Raw genomic sequence first — 16,795 nt, 5'->3', positions numbered from 1 at the left:
ACCTGACGCTCAGAGAACCCGTACGTGAGGCTCAGAGAACCAGTACTTGAAGCTTGGGAACCCGTACCTGACGCTCAAAGAACCCGTACTTGACGCTCGGAAACCTGTGCTTGACGCTCAAAGAACCTGTACCTGACGCTTGGGAACCCGTACCTGACGCTCGGGAACCCACACTTGATGTTCAGAGAACCTGTACCTGACGCTTGGGAACCCATACCTGACGCTCAGAGAACCCATACCTGATGCTTGGGAACCCGTACCTGACGCTCAGAGAACCGTACTTGATGCTCGGGAACCCGTACATGACGCTCAGCAAACCCGTACCTGACGCTTGGGAACCCATACCTAACACTCAGAGAACCTGTACCTGACTCTTAGGAACCCATACCTGATGCTCAGAGAACCCGTACTTGACGCTTGGGAACCTGCACTTGACACTCAGAGGACCCCGTACTTGACACTTGGGAACCCGTACCTGAGGCTCAGAGAACCAGTACTTGAAGCTTGGGAACCCATAACTGATGCTAAGAGAACCTGTACTTGACGCTCGGGAACCCGCACTTGACGCTAAGAGAACCTGTACTTGACGCTCGGGAACCCGCACTTGACACTCAGAGATCCCGTACTTGACGCTTGGGAACCCGTACCTGATGCTCAGAGAACCAGTACTTGACGCTTGGGAACCCATACCTGATGCTCGGGAACCCGTACCTGACGTTTGGGAACCCGTACGTGACGCTTTGAGAACCCGTACTTGATGCTCGGGAACCAGCACTTGACGCTTGGAGAACCTGTACCTGACGCTTAGGAACCCGTACATGATGCTCGGGAACCTGTACCTGACGCTCGGGTACCGGTACCTGACGCTCAGAGAACCCGTACTTCATGCTCGGGAACCCGCACTTGACGTTCAGAGAACCTGTACCTGATGCTCAGAGAAGCCATACTTGACGCTCTGGAACCCATACCTGATGCTCAGAGTAACCAGTACTTGACGCTCGGGAACCCGTACCTGATGCTCGGGAACCCGTACCTGATGCTTGGGAACCCGTACCTGATGCTTGGGAACCCGTACGTGACGCTTTGAGAACCCGTACTTGATGCTCGGGAACCAGCACTTGACGCTCGGAGAACCTGTACCTGACGCTTAGGAACCCGTACATGATGCTTGGGAACCCATACCTGACGCTCAGAGAACCTGTACTTCATGCTCGGGAACCCACACTTGACGTTCAGAGAACCTGTACCTGATGCTCAGAGAAGCCATACTTGACGCTCTGGAACCCATACCTGATGCTCAGAGAACCCGTATTTGACGCTCAGGAACCCGCACTTGATGCTCAGAGAACCTGTACCTGATGCTTGGGAACCCATACCTGAGGCTCAGAGAACCAGTACTTGACTATTGGGAACCCATACCTAATGCTCAGAGAACCCGTACCTGACGCTCAGAGAACCCGTACTTCACGCTCGGGAACCCACACTTGACGTTCAGAGAACCTGTACCTGACACTCAGAGAAGCTGTACTTGACACTCTGGAACCCGTACTTGACGCTCAGAGAACCCATACTTGACGCTCGGGAACCCGCACTTGACGCTCAGGGAACCCGTACTTGACGCTTGGGAACCTGCACTTGATGCTCAGAGAACCCGTACCTGACGCTCAAAGAAGCCATACTTGACGCTCAGGAACCCGTACCTGAGGCTCAGAGAAACAGTACTTGACGCTTGGGAACCCGTACCTGACGCTCAGAGAACCCGTACTTGACGTTTGGGAACCCATACCTGACGCTCAGAGAACCCGTACCTGATGCTTAGGAACCCGTACTTGACGCTTTGAGAACCCGTACTTGATGCTCGGGAACCAGCACTTGACACTCAGGGAACCTGTACCTGATGCTCAGAGAAGCCATACTTGACGCTTGGGAACCCGTACCTGAGGCTCAGAGAAACAGTACTTGACGCTTGGGAACCCGTACCTGACGCTCAGAGAACCCGTACTTGACGCTTGGGAACCCATACCTGACGCTCAGAGAACCCGTACCTGATGCTTAGGAACCCGTACTTGACGCTTTGAGAACCCGTACTTGATGCTCGGGAACCAGCACTTGACACTCAGGGAACCTGTACCTGACGCTTAGGAACCCGTACATGATGCTCAGAGAACTCGTACCTGACGCTCGGGAACCTGTACCTGACGCTTGACAAACCTGTACCTGACGCTTGGGAACCCGTACCTGACGCTCGAGAACCCACACTTGACGTTCAGAGAACCTGTACCTGATGCTCAGAGAAGCCATACTTGACTCTCTGGAACCCGCAATTGATGCTCAGAGAACCTGTACCTGATGCTTGGGAACCCATACCTGACGCTCAGAGAACACGTACTTGACGCTCGGGAACCCGCACTTGACACTCAGAGAACTTGTACTTGACGCTTGGGAACCTGCACTTGATGCTCAGAGAGCCCGTACCTGACGCTCAGAGAACCCGTACTTCATGCTAGGGAACCTGCACTTGACACTCAGAGAACCTGTACCTGATGCTTGGGAACCCGTACCTGACGCTCAGAGAACCCGCACTTGACGTTCAGCGAACATGTACCTGATGCTCAGAGAACCCGTACTTGACGCTCGAGAACCTGTACCTGATGCTTGGGAACCCATACCTGACGCTCAGAGAACACGTACTTGACGCTCGGGAACCCGCACTTGACACTCAGAGAACTTGTACTTGACGCTTGGGAACCTGCACTTGATGCTCAGAGAACCCATACCTGACGCTCAGAGAACCCGTACTTCATGCTAGGGAACCCGCACTTGACGTTCAGAGAACCCGTACCTGATGCTCAGAGAACCTGTACCTGATGCTCAGAGAACCCGTACTTCACGCTCGGGAACCCGCACTTGACGCTCAGGGAACCTGTACCTGAGGCTCAGAGAACCAGTACTTGACGCTTGGGAACCCATACCTGATGCTCAGAGAACCCGTACTTGATGCTCGGGAACCCGTACTTGACACTCGGGAACCCGCACTTGACGCTCAGAGAACCTGTACCTGACGCTTGGGAACCCATACCTGAGGCTCAGAGAACCCGTACTTGACGCTCGGGAACCCGCACTTGACACTCAGAGAACCCGTATTTGACGCTCGGGAACCTGTACCTGACGCTCAGAGAACCCGTACTTGATGCTCGGGAACTCGTACCAGTCCTGTGTCGTTCTTCATTTTGTCTCTCCTCTACTTTTTATATTCTCCTCCTCCTTCTCCTGTTTATCTCTCTCTCCTGATTATGTACTAAAATTAACTTTCTGCACAGTTATTCATCAGTAATGACGCACCACTGCTTTTCTCTTTCACTCCGTCCTCACAAGAACATCTGCATGATGTGAAATTCCACTCTGAAGGTGATCTCACGCTGATTATCTCGTGTTTTCTCCATAAGATGATCCTCTGCTTCACTCAGCAATTTTCATTTATTAGCATATGAAAGGCAGAAACTTTAACGTCCCACAGAATACAAGTGGGGGAGGGGGGCGGTGCATGTGCATTAATTAATGATGCAACTAAAAAGTGAAAGTGTGAAATGAGGGCTGTAAAATCAAACCCACTGACCTGCTCAGGCTGGTGCTGAGTGAACTGCAGTGATGAGTAACGACGGACAGGTTTTACAGTTTAACATCACAGAGCTGGACAGCAGACGATCCACATCGACACACTAAAACCAAACGTCGTCATCAGTTCAGCGAGGAACAAGGAGAAGTGTGTGTTTGTGGAAGGAGTCTCCAGTGTCAGCGCTGTGGAACTGGAACGTCTTCAGGACAGGAGTTTCTTTACAGTTTCTCAGGAACATGCTGTGGGGTTTATTTTTTGTCTTATTAACTCTGACAGAGAGAATAAAGAGACGCTGGTGAGGGAACGAGTGTTGATAGCTGCTATAATGTCGGTGTGAACAGGGAGGTACACTGTCGCACTTTCATGTTTTTAAACCGTCAGAAAAAAGTTTCCATCCAGCAGCAATCTGAAACACATCCAGATGTTAAAATGCCTGTAAATAAAGATATCAAGTGATTCTGTAGTATTTTCCAAACATGCAGCTTCAACATGTAAATACTGTTTCCTCCCCAGACTCCTCCTCTTCCTCTCTCCATCCCCTTTCCTGTAAAACAGCAGATTAGTCATCAATAATAGAAATAAGCATTTGGAAATAAGTGCATTGTACATTTACTTTTTTTTTTAATTCAAATACCAAATGTCAGAAACAGAAAAATGGCACTGAAATGTCTTTCAGGTGTTGGTGGAGTTCTACAACATTAAGTGTAACTGTAAACGGATAAAAAGTCTGAGAGACTGTCTCGGTCTTCTTTGTAAAGTATCACTTATTGATTTATTTATTTTTTAATCTGTTTGTCTCACTCCACTGCTCCATCAAACCTCCACCCAGGAACCAGAACCAGAAACCTGCAGCACGTAAACAGCTGTGAAACATCATCTCGCTTTGGGTTTGAATCTGTGCTGATGTTCAGGTCTTATTTTCATAAAGTCTCTTTTTTATATAAATGTAAAAAAAATCATAGAATTGATTTGTGATTTCTGCTCTGGTTTAGTAAACATCTGTAAATATTATAAACGCACATTTGTGTTGTATACAGTTGAAAAACATCCCCACAGCATGATGCTGCCACCACCATGCTTCATTGTAGGAATGGTGTTCTCAGGGTGTTGGGTTTGCGCCACACATAGCGTTTCCCATGATGGCCAAAAAGATGCATTTTAATCTCATTTGACCAGAGAACAAGGGCGGCTGGTGCGTAAGGGCGATTGGGCAATGCACTGCCAAAACGAAAAAAAAAAAAAAAAGGTTTTTTTTCTTTTTTTAAAACAAACTTTCACCAGCGCTGCTCGAGGCCGTTTTAATCTGTCTCTGGGTATCATTGTCCAATCAGGGTGGTCTTGCTTCTAGAGTACCGCCCCCTTTGGGGCGATATCAGTCACGCTGAAAATCGCCCAAGAGTTCACTGATCGAGTCCCATGCTAATATATTTTTTTTTTATCCTGACTGACACTTTAGTGCAATCTCTATGGGTTCCAGGGGGGCGTGCCCTAACGTGCTTACGTCACTGTGAAGCGTGGCAAAGTTGCGTTCGATCCGCTCAGTTTCTGAGGTGAGATGGATGCGGAAAGCGATTCAGTGCGGTCCTTAAAAGAAGTTCCATTTAGTCAGCGATCAAATCGAGCTAAATTGGCAACAAAACAAGCTGGACCCCCTCGACCAAATCTAAACATAAAACAAATTTCGACGGGGGGGGGGAATCATATACTCGAGGTTTTACTTCAACATGGTCCCAGCGCAAATCCTGGCGAGCTGGCTGCGAGGACGCCTCAGCGGTTTTCTGCTCCCCCTGCTTACTTTCCCACCCTGGAGGGGCTCCACGGACAACACTGGAGTTTCGGACATGCATCGTTTGTCGGAGAAAATAAAAAAACACGAGTCATCAAAGATTCACATGGGCAGCTGCCTGAAATTTTCGGCTTTTGGGAGAGTGAACATCGCTACACAGCTGGCTGAGGGCTACAGGCTAGCAGTTCACCACCACAACGATGAGGTGAGCAAGAACAGGCACATATTAAACCGGCTCATCCAACGCGTGAGATTTTGTGGAGTGTTCGAGTTAGCTCTATGAGGCAAAGACGAAACTGAGGGCTCCAGTCACCGTGGTGTTTTTCTGGGTTTGGTTGACTTTGTAACTCACTCTCTCTCTCTCACACACACACACACACACACACACACACTGACAGAATCCGTTCACTTTTGATGTTTTCAATGTGCATTTTTATATTTGCCACACTTTGCTCTGAGAGTTAGCACTTTGGTAATATCCTTGGAAATTCCAGTAATTGCAAGATCTAAAGATCCACTCATCTATTTATTCAACTGCTATTGTTATGTTAGCCAACTATTTACACTGTGTTGTTACAGTAAGTGCACTTTCCTGTTTGTCCTTAAGTTGCACAGTCTGTAAAATTCTTGCTGGTCATGGAGTTTGAAGAACACAATCTATTTACAGAACATTCTGTAGAACAGTTGACTTGCTACCCAGGTCAATTTACTTCAGTCCTGTGGACATTCATGGTCCGTGTAGACATAACAGGGGAAAATTGCCCCCCGAAAAAAATTCAGGACCCGCCACTGCCAGAGAATCTTCTTCCATGTGTTTGGAGAGTCTGCCACATGCTGTTGGGCAAACTCCAAATGTGATTTTTTAAGCAATGTTTTTTTTCTTTTTTTCTGGCCACTCTTCCATAAAGCCCCGCCCTGTGGAGTGTACGGCTTAAAGTGGTCCTGTGGACAGATACTCCCATCTCCGCTGTGGATCTTTGCAGCTCCTTCAGTGTTATCTTTGGTGTCTTTGTTGCGTCTCTGATTAACGCCCTCCTTGCCCGGTCTGTGAGTTTAGGTGGGCGGGGCCTTCTCTTGTCAGGTTTGTAGTGGTGCCATATTCTTTCCATTTTGCTATAATGGATTTAATGGAGCTCTGTGGGATATTCAAAGTTTGGGATATTTTTTATAACCCAACCCTGATCTATACTTCTCCACAACTTTGTCTCTGACCTGTTTGGAGGCTCCTTGGTTTTCATGTTGCTTGCTTAGTAGTGTTGCAGAGTCAGGGTCCTTCCAGAACAGGTGGATTTATACAGACATCATGTGACAGATCATGTGACACTTTGATTGCACACAGGTGGATCTTAATCAACTAATTATGTGACTTATGAAGTGAATTGGTTGGAGCAGCTCTTATTTAGGGGTTACATATGAAAGGGGGTGAATACTTATGCACACTCCAGATTTCTGTTTTTTCATCTTATTGTTTGTGTCACAATAAAACAATTTTCACCATTAAAGTTTTCGGCTTGTTGTGTAAATCAAATGGTGCTAACGCTCCAAAAATCCATTTTAATTCCAGCTGGTAAACTGGGATGTATGGATGCTGTCAGTCCCCACTCGCTTGCTCACTCGAGTTTGTTGACGGTGCAGTGGCTGCTGCTTTATGTCCCGGGGCCCCTCATGCCTGTGTTACCTTCTGGCTCTCCCCTTTTAGTTATGCTGTCATAGTTAGTTGCCGGAGTCCCTGCTTGTACTCAGTGTAATATGTATACTGTTCCTACTTATTCAGGTGACATTGGGCATACCTAACAACCTGTGTTTTCTTTCTCCCCCCCCCCCAAATCTGTCCCTCTGAGTTACATGGAGTCAACAGGAAATCTTTTGGTGGAGAGGGTGGAGACCTCGACTGGCTATCGTAGCCTGCAGGGAATCGGCCGTCAGACATTCTGTCGCATGTCCCAGACCCGGTGAAATGTAACTGAATTGTCTTGGCCAGGCCTAAGGGTCCCATCTGCATCTCATCATTGCTGAGGAGTGTGCTCCCATCACCCAATCAAGCATCCAGCCAGAGCAGGTCATGATATATTTTTTACCATATTAACATGCCATTGTGTGTTATGCCTGATGTAAAGACTCTCGTCTCTGCGAGCCTACCACACAGATTTAATACTTGTCATTTTTAGGGCATACCTAACAACGTGTTTTCTCCCCTCCCCCCCATCTGTCCCTCTGAGTTACATGTTGATCCTGGGATTGAGATGCTGGCCTCTTCTGCCCCTCGGACCTGCTTGATCCATCCTGGTGCCCTGTGTCTGGTCGGAGTTTTATCGCCCCACTCCTGTGAAGGACGGCCCCATGAGGACAGTTGAGGGTTATACCTGTTAAAACTGTTAATATTATAGTCATGCTGTCTGTTGTTGCCCAAATGAGGATGGGTTCCCTTTTGAGTCTGGTTCCTCTTGAGGTTTCTTCCTCATGTCGTCTGAGGGAGTTTTTCCTTGCCACCGTCGCCACAGGCTTCATCATTGGGGATAGATTAGGGATAAAATTAGCTCATGTTTTAAGTCGTTCAAATTCTGTAAAGCTGCTTTGCGACAATGTTTATTGTTAAAAGCGCGATACAAATAAAAATAAACTTGATTTGATTTGTAATGCAACAAAACAGGACAAACACCAAGGGGGTGAATACTTTTGCAAGGCACTGTATAATCACAAAGTTCACTATTCCAGAGTGTTTCTCTTCTGTGCAGTGCCACAGCTGAACTTTCTCTGAATTTAAGACTGAGGTCTCGAGCGTATTGATTAGATTGAGCAGGAATATCGTCACTTTCCCAGAAATTAGAAAATATGATGGTTTTTAACCTCACTCACTGCTCTCAGTTCCAAAGGACACAAGTCTGATAAAAGTTGATTCATATTTAAGACACACATTTCTGTTTTCAATAATATTAAACATCAAAATATTTGGGTGGCACGGTGGTGTAGTGGTTAGCGCTGTCGCCTCACAGCAAGAAGGTCTGGGTTCGAGCCCCGTGGCCGGCGAGGGCCTTTCTGTGCGGAGTTTGCATGTTCTCCCCGTGTCCGCGTGGGTTTCCTCCGGTTTCCCCCACAGACATGCAGGTTAGATGAACATGGGGCAGCTGTAATTGGTGGCAGCTGTAGTGGTTTCCCAGCTACAGTATAATGTCTGTACACACATCTCACTATGGGAAAGCAAAATCAATAAAAAATGCTGCTTTTGCTTCATCAGAAACGTCGACAGATTAAACCACATTAAGATGCACCATGTAACATCACGGCTCCAGTGGAATACTGAGAGAGAGAGAGAGAGGGAGAGAGAATATCTGTGTTGTAAACCCACACGGCTGCATTCTGAGGTCAGCGACATTTCTTTCTCATTAAGCCTGTCCTTTACGTGTGTGTGTGTCATAACCCGGCTGATTGATAGCATGTAATGAGATGTTTATAGTGTGTTTGTGTGTGTTTTCTCCTTCAGGGCTGCAGATAGTCACAGTCTCTCTGTTTCCCCCCGTATCTGTGAGGAGGAGGAGAACAACATCAAAATGTCAGAGAATACGGTCACAGTCAGAGCAAGGGGCGGAGTCACGGGGAAAGGCAGAATCAGAGAAATGGGTGGAGAGAGCGATAAGCTGAGTCAGAGAGATGGAGTCAGAGAAATGGGTGGAGTCAGAGAGGTGGAGTCAGAACCAGGGGCGTGGTCAGGGTGAGGCGGAGTCTGCACTCTTGTGGCACAATTTCTAATCTCAATCCTCATTGCTGCAGGTTTTCATCCTTAATTTAAGGACTAAAATCAGCCTGGGAAAAAAAACAAAACACAAACATCATCGTGTGAGTAAGTGTGTGTGTGTGTGTGTGTGTGTGTGTGAAGCTTGAAAAACTGGTCAGGGCCGCAAACAATGTCTGTCTGTCTGTCTGTCTCACTCACACACACACACACTTGGAGTTTTGATTCGGATCCTGAACAGAGTTGAACAGAACAGTTTTAATTAATAAAAGATAAATATTTGAATGAAGAATAACTGACTGTTGGTGTTATTGAGCTGAAACCTCATTAAAAACACTGTCATCTGATCAAATTAAACATTATAACATTAAATAAATTATACTCCACATATCTACACTTCTAAATCCTCTTCACACTCATTACTCTACACTACACTCATCTACAGTGGTGCTTGAAAGTTTGTGAACCCTTTAGAATTTTCTATATTTCTGCATAAATATGACCTAAAGCATCATCAGATTTTCACACAAGTCCTAAAAGTAGATAAAGAGAACCCAGTTAAACAAATGAGACAAAAATATTATACTTGGTCATTTATTTATTGAGGAAAATGATCCAATATTACATATCTGTGAGTGGCAAAAGTATGTGAACCTCAAGGATTAGCAGTTAATTTGAAGGTGAAATTAGAGTCAGGTGTTTTCAATCAATGGGATGACAATCAGGTGTGAGTGGGCACCCTGTTTTATTTAAAGAACAGGGATCTATCAAAGTCTGATCTTCACAACACATGTTTGTGGAAGTGTATCATGGCACGAACAAAGGAGATTTCTGAGGACCTCAGAAAAAGCGTTGTTGATGCTCATCAGGCTGGAAAAGGTTACAAAACCATCTCTAAAGAGTTTGGACTCCACCAATCCACAGTCAGACAGATTGTGTACAAATGGAGGAAATTCAAGACCATTGTTACCCTCCCCAGGAGTGGTCGACCAACAAAGATCACTCCAAGAACAAGGCGTGTAATAGTCAGCGAGGTCACAAAGGACCCCAGAGTAACTTCTAAGCAACTGAAGGCCTCTCTCACGTTGGCTAATGTTAATGTTCATGAGTTCACCATCAGCAGAACACTGAACAACAATGGTGTGCATGGCAGGGTTGCAAGGAGAAAGCCACTGCTCTCCAAAAAGAACATTGCTGCTCATCTGCAGTTTGGTAAAGATCACGTGGACAAGCCAGAAGGCTATTGGAAAAATGTTTTGTGGACGGATGAGACCAAAATAGAACTTTTGGGTTTAAATGAGAAGCGTTATGTTTGGAGAAAGGAAAACACTGCAGGCTAAAATTCCTCCAAGCCGGTGTGCAGGACTGATCAACAGTTACCGCAAACGTTTAGTTGCAGTTATTGCTGCACAAGGGGGTCACACCAGATACTGAAAGCAAAGGGTCACATACTTTTGCCACTCACAGATATGTAATATTGGATCATTTTCCTCAATAAATAAATGACAAAGTGTAATATTTTTGTCTCATTTGTTTAACTGGGTTCTCTTTATCTACTTTTAGGACTTGTGTGAAAATCTGATGATGTTTTAGGTCATATTTATGCAGAAATATAGAAAATTCTAAAGGGTTCACAAACTTTCAAGCACCACATTCCTTTACACTCCTCATTAAGAGTCACGCATGAAGTGAGAGGAGAATCACGAGCTCCAGGCTAACAGCAGGGTTTAGTGTTAGCGCTGACTGACTGCTCAGATACAAACAGCTTTTTTTATTTCTTCATTTGTGTGACTGAAAAAATCGACAATATTCAAGACATGAGACTCGAACGCTACAGAGTGTAGCTGATGCTAGCTGGAGAACCAGCAACTTGTCTGGCATCTCACGCAAAACCTCCATGTTTCTGCACAAACTCTAAGGTCGTGTGTTTCACTGTGAGCTCAGGAACAGTGCGGACGGAGAGTTAAAATGACCTTCCAGTCAAAAGGGATCAGACATTTTAGGGCTTTACCAAAAACGAACAAAGTTCTGTCTTATTTCATACTGAAGTTTATTTCACACTTTCAGGTCCACAGCGTTCGATAAAGTCACTGTAGTTAGTTCTCATGTTAGCGAGCTGCTGTACACAACAGTTTATGTTCTACTTCAGTTGTAATAAACCTCATCAAGTTCTACACTGAAAATCTGATGAACTGATCTTATACAGCTCATCGATAATTATTTTATGTTTAGCTAACACGTTCCAGTACGAGCTCGCTCACTGATGAAGGAAGCTGGGAAACTTCGACCAGGTTAAAGAGTCCAGTTCACTCTTCCCTTAATCCTCTACACCAAGCCACAAGTCGCCATTTTCGATGCCAGTGATTTTCCAAAACCAATCTGGGACGTCCTCAGTGATGGCTCTTAAACTGTAACGTGAAATTGAAGACATTTTGTCAAAGTATTTATATTTTAAATTCTTTCAACCGATCCGTTCCACTTTCGTAAGCTTATTCTATCGTAATGGAACCAGAACCGGCCTCAGACGTCTCACGAGCGGCCGTGAAGGAAAGAAAAGAAAAGGCCGATTTTGTTCAGTTTCCAGGTGTGACACATAAATGAAGAAAAAGTTCACAGTGGGTTTTGAAATGATCACTCCCGGTGAATTTCTGGAGATTTTGCTGCACAGAGAGCGAACAGTGATAATGGGTCACATGGTTTCAAAACAAAACCAACAAAGTGGATTCTGGGAGGACTGACTCCGCCCCTTTAACCTGGAAGAAAAAGGCAGGAAGTGACGTGCAAAATGATTTTCAGTAATTTGATTCATTCAGTGCAGCAGAATAAAACGATTCAGATCGTTTATCCACTGATTCATTATTTTTCTGTGTATTTTATTTATTGTTTCTAATAATTTGGACATTTACCCATTCAACATTTAATTCTTTTTCAGCAAATCTTTGAGAAGAGACCCAAGCTTAGATTCTTTGAAAAAGATTCAGTTCACATGCAAGTTAAAACACAGATATTGTGCTAGTTTTGGTGAATACATCATGTTTTTGTAAAGACGCATTAAAAGCTAGTTCCTGTACGTAGCTATTACACACACCGTCAATCGCAAGCCCTCAGCATAGCATTACTGATTAAATATTAAATAATTAGCCCGTTAGAGTCCGTTTCACTACTTTCATAAGTCAGCAAGCAAAATTTATCAGGTTTGCAAAGGCATGAGTGAAAATAATGATGTACAAAATGATTCGTTTCAGCAATTTGATTCATTTACTTCAGTCCAAGATTCAAATCTTTTATTCAGTGTTTTTTCCAAAATAAAAATGTCTCTTGTGGTGATGAAATTATAAAATAATTTAATATACTGTCCATGTTTAGTGATGAATCTCTTTTCGAGCAAATCTTTGATGAAGGAGAGATTCATTAAAAAGATTTGGCTGTTTATTGTGTTTAATTCAATTTATTCTGACCTTTGTTTTAGTCACAGATCACATCATGACTCAGGCTGTTATTATTTTGCAGTCAGGGCCTCTGTTCATATTAAAGACTCAGACAACACACACACACACACACACACACACACAGTGTTTGAGTTCGAGTCCTCCAGGGATCAACTACAGAATAATCTGGATTAATCACACAACTGATTTTTCTAAAGAGGATGTTCTTCCCCAGATGTTTACACATGTGTTTTCTGTAAACCATTATTCTCACTTGCAGTAGTGTACATGATTTAGATTCAATTCTGAAACACACACAGGAGCGTATAAACAACACGGACACACTCCTCAGTCTCAAAATAAACAAAAATCCGACGTTCCATCACATTTGGACATCTGTAGGATTTATTACATCATATTTATAATGTATGTGTGTATGTTTTTAATGTGCTTTATTAATCATATTTATACTTGTGTAGGCTTTATTACATTATTTGATATGTTGAGTTACATATAACACGTCTTATGTGTCTAATGTGTCTTATATAACACATTACTACTGTATAGATACATTTTGAATAACTAACCCCATTTCCAGAAAAGTTGAATATTTTCCATAATGCAGTAAAACCAAAAATGTGTGATTTGTTAATTCACGTGAACCTTTATTGAACTGACAAAAGTACAAAGAAAAGATTTTCAATAGTTTGACTGACCGACTTAACTGTATTTTGTAAATATAAACTGAAAAGTTTATCGGATATTCAACTAACACCATTCTGGAAGATTCCACATTCAGCAGGTTAATTGGTCACATGATTGGGTTTAGAAGGAGCAGCACCAAAGGCTCAGTGTGTGTAAGTAAGGATGGGCGTGGCTCACTGCTTTGTGCCAAAATTCATGAAAGAATTGTTCGTCAATTCAAAAGAACATTTCCCAACACAAGATTTTAGGTCTTTCAAAATCTACAGAACATAATATTGTGAAAAGATTCAGGGAGTTCGGAGACATCTCAGTGTGTAAAGGGCGAGGTCGGAAACCACTGTTGAATGGGCGTGACCTTCGAGCCCTCAGGCGGCACTGCCTGAGAAACCGTCATGCTAATGTGACAAATACAGCCACATGGGCTCGGGAGGACTTCAGAAAACCGTCGTCACTTAACACAGTCCACCGCTGCATCCAGAAATACAACCTGAAACTGTATTACACAAGGAGGAAGCCATTCATCAACTCTATACAGAAACACCGCTGATTTCTCTGGGCTGGAACTCATCTCAGATGGACCGAAAGACAGTGGAAATGTGTGCTGTGGTCAGATGAGCCACATTTCAGCTCGTTTTCAGGAAAACCGGACGTCGAGTTCTCAGTGTCAAAGGTGAACACGAACATCCAGTTTGTTATCAGAGAAAAGTGTAAAAGCAGCATCTGTGACGGTATGGGGGAGGATCAGTGCCCATGATACAGATTAAAAACTGTAATTAAAGGAAAGGGGATGGAACACAATGGTAATAATGCCCCTGTCCCAACTTTTTCTGAGTGTCTTACAGGAATCAAATTCTTTGTTTATATTTACAAAATACAGTTAAGTTGGTTGGTGGCATGGTGGTGTAGTGGTGATCACTGTCGCCTCACAGCAAGAAGGTCCGGGTTCGAGCCCCGTGGCCGGCGAGGGCCTTTCTGTGCGGAGTTGGCATGTTCTCCTCGTGTCCACGTGGGTTTCCTCCGGGCGCTCCGGTTTCCCCCACAGTCCAAAGACATGCAGGTTAGGTTAACTGGTGACTCTAAATTGACCGTAGGTGTGAATGTGAGTGTGAATGGTTGTCTGTGTCTATGTGTCAGCCCTGTGATGACCTGGCGACTTGTCCAGGGTGAACCCCGCCTTTCGCCTGTAGTCAGCTGGGATAGGATCCAGCTCGCCTGCGACCCTGTAGAACAGGATAAAGCGGCTACAGATAATGAGATGAGATGAGACTCTGATCCTGAAAATCATGATGGTTTATCAGCAGGCATCCTGTTCTCTGTGGCCTTACAGGTTGGAGATTATGGGTGTTTTTTTTTTTTTAAGGAGTGGGAGTGGAGAAGATGCGTGGGGATGGTGTAGTGGTAATTTAAATAACTAACTAAATACTATTATTATTATTATTATTATTATTATTATGTCTGCCCTCTAATGATGGTGTCTGAGCTGCACAGTGTCTGTTAGATCTTCAGAACATTTACTTCTGTGTAATTACTGATTGTCTATCAGTCAGTCATTACTTTTATAAACACAGGAAACGCGAGCGTGCTCTGAAAAGCAGACGTGACGTCATTGCTCACGTGTGTGTGTTCAGTGCTTCAGATGGCTCAGGTGTGCTGAAGTCTGTGTGCTCAGGTGTCCATGTGACAAATATCCTCTTTTTAAAAATTTTTATTTATTTATTTTTATTTAATACAAAAGGGACAAATTAAATGAAATATATAAAGAGAAGAAAAAGATAAAATAAATAAACAGATAAAATAATAAAAATAAATACATAAAGACATGCTAATAATACAAAAAAATAAAACAGTAAATGCAAGCTTAGTGAATAAAAAAATCAAGTAAAGACATTAAACATAGTGCATCTATTAATTGTTTTAGCTGTGTTTTTGTTTTGTCCAGAGGAAACTGTTGCAATGTTCTGCTCCATTTCTGTCCTGAGCACCAAGAAATGAGGCTTCTTGTTTGAGAATTTGCATTTCAGTGTGAAATTTGGCAAGAAATAAGATCAGCTTGATGAGGAAAAAATGCATTATTGTCCTTATTACTGTGATCATAACAACCAAATAGAACATTTCTATCGTAAAGAATAAAGTCAGAGAAAACATGATTAACAATAAGAGAGTTAATGTCTCTCCAAAGTTTATACATAAATTCACAAGAATAAAATAAATGAGAGACGGTTTCAGGGTGCAGGTCACAAAAAGAACAATTCACGTTGATGTCACACTTAAAACGATGTAAAAACAGTTTTGTGGGGTAAAATCTATGGAGCAACTTCAATGAGACCTCTTTAGTTTTGTTTGTTAGAAAGGAGTTTTGGGGTTCAGACCAGACTCTTCTTCCTTCTATATTGTTGACAAACTCACTCCAGTAGAATGTTGCCGAGGGGATAGAGCCTAAACCAACCTGAAACAAAGACCTAATTTTACAGTTTGAACCTTTATTGAAAGAGAAATAAATTTCACCTAAAGGAAGCGGAGTTGGATCTGGGGGTGGCACTGCCAAAGGCACAGAGACATCAACTGTGCTGAAGAACATGCAAAGGCCAGAAAGAACAGCATTAAAAACGACAGAAAATCCATCCATCATCTCTAGCCGCTTTATCCTGTTCTACAGGGTCACAGGCGAGCTGGATCCTATCCCAGCTGACTACGGGTGAAAGGCGGGGTTCACCCTGGACAAGTCGCCAGGTCATCACAGGGCTGACACACAGACACAGACAACCATTCACACTCACATTCACACCTACGCTCAATTTAGAGTCACCAGTTATCCTAACCTGCATGTCTTTGGACTGTGGGGGAAACCGGAGCACCCGGAGGAAACCCACGCGGACACGGGGAGAACATGCAAACTCCACACAGAAAGGCCCTCGCCGGCCCCGGGGCTCGAACCCAGGACCTTCTTGCTGTGAGGCGACAGCGCTAACCACTACACCACCGTGCCGCCCCAGACAGAAAATTATTTTGGATTTACTGGTATGTTGTACTTTGTGAGAAATTCTGAATAGCTGTATCGTGGCTCTTCTTTATTAAAGAGCTGATGAACAAGTGTAATCCCATTGTTGGCCCACTGATCATCAAATCACGCCTGGTTCTGATACAGTACTGCAGTTCCAGACAGAACATCATCCTCTTCTTCAGATGATGCAAAGAATTTTATTTTGGTTAAAATACTGTGCTGGAAGATTTTTAAAAAATATTTTCTATATTAATATTAATTGATGTGTGAATGTATAATTTTACAGATTATAGTGATTATAATTGTTTAAAAGGTTTAAAAACTTGATAAACAATAAAATATTTGACTCTCCTTGAAGAAAGGCAGCACAGTTTGGTTGTTTATTGGGAATTAAAGTGTGTTTAAAAAGTGAATTTTCTTCCATAAATTATTTGACTGATGCTCTCACTCTATCGCTGACTTTAATTCTCTCCCCTGCACCGTTTCCGCTCCCCCCCGGCGGAACTCCATCTCCCAGGATGCACCGCGG

The 16,795-nt window shown here is 43.8% G+C and overlaps 1 protein-coding gene across 1 annotated transcript in view; it reads left to right on the top strand.

The window, feature by feature from the left end:
* The first annotated feature begins 16,790 nt into the window (after nt 1-16,790).
* ttc27 (tetratricopeptide repeat domain 27) overlaps nt 16,791-16,795 on the top strand; it is a 95,274-nt gene continuing 95,269 nt past the window's right edge. The window contains exon 1 of the mRNA XM_060933226.1: nt 16,791-16,795. This exon is cut by the window's right edge and continues 270 nt beyond it. The gene's annotated coding sequence lies outside the window, so the exon portion shown is untranslated.

Source organism: Neoarius graeffei, chromosome 11 (assembly GCF_027579695.1).
Source record: "Neoarius graeffei isolate fNeoGra1 chromosome 11, fNeoGra1.pri, whole genome shotgun sequence".
Lineage (NCBI taxonomy): Eukaryota > Metazoa > Chordata > Actinopteri > Siluriformes > Ariidae > Neoarius > Neoarius graeffei.
Note: the sequence above shows the minus strand (reverse complement) of the source record. Positions and strands in the feature narration are given on the sequence as shown.